Raw genomic sequence first — 1,110 nt, 5'->3', positions numbered from 1 at the left:
GGAGAGCTAACTAAATAAAAACACCAGCAGCTGGTTTTAGTTTGAGATCCCGACTTCTCAGTTTGGGAGACTCGCTTCCAATAAAAGTCCTGCCCTCAAAGTGACCGAAACTAACTTTATACACGAACACAGAGATGTCCCTCTGTGCCCCCTGTCCGAAGAAGTGACAGTGAAGACCAAAAGAAGGGACAAGTCTTCCCCTCGCTTCCCGGAGAGACGTAGTTTTTTTTTAGCGCGTCCCAGCTAACGCTATGCTGGCTTAAGCTAGCAAGAAGACACAAACACAGCTGCTCGGTAAAAGCGGGCTCGCGCTGTGACGTACAGCGCCGTTAAAATGCAGATCCCGGTGTGAGCGCTTCTGTCCGCGAGCCCATTCTGGACGCTGCTGGCGTGTCCTCCCGGTTTATACACAGCCCTGCCTGTCGTTATTAATCCACACAGATGCGGTGTTTTCCTACTTCTCTGCAGTTTCACCGCATCCGGAAGTGACAGTTGACCGGATATGACGCAGGAAGTTTCCATTGGACAATTATGGGAAAGTTGTTATCAGCGCGGATGACGGCGCTGTAAAAGGTGACACGTTTGAACTTGATTGTTAATTTGTATCTTTAAAGATAAAGAAGCTCAATTCACGGTATTTCTCATAATCCAAGTGTCATCGCAGTTACTTGGAGACCCGCTGATTCATCAAAGATGATATGTGCTACTTACAACTAATTTTATTTGATAAAGAGCACATTGTGCCCTAATGGATCTATGTGTGATCTCAATTCAATTAACAGCTTATATCCCCTTTAATTTCTCAGTTCAGTTTTATTTATATAAAGTCAAATCGCAACAACCGTCACCTCAAGACGCTTTATATTGTAAAGATGTAAGAAAAAAATACAAAGAAAAACCAACAATCAAATGACCAGGTACTTCCCAACTGTGGGAAGGGGGGAAAAAATCCCTTTTAACAGGAAGTTTGACCATAACCAATAATTAAAGTAAATGATTTAAGCTTGTTTTGTGTCCTAAAGGAAGGTGGGTCTTCCACAGGTCAACACTCTTAAGCTGTAACTCTCCCCAACAGTTTATATTAACACACACACACACACACACACACAC

This window comes from Pundamilia nyererei, unplaced genomic scaffold (assembly GCF_000239375.1).
Source record: "Pundamilia nyererei isolate P.nyererei 1_Seehausen unplaced genomic scaffold, PunNye1.0 scaffold00023, whole genome shotgun sequence".
NCBI classification, from domain to species: Eukaryota; Metazoa; Chordata; class Actinopteri; order Cichliformes; family Cichlidae; genus Pundamilia; species Pundamilia nyererei.
This window is presented reverse-complemented; position numbering follows the sequence as displayed.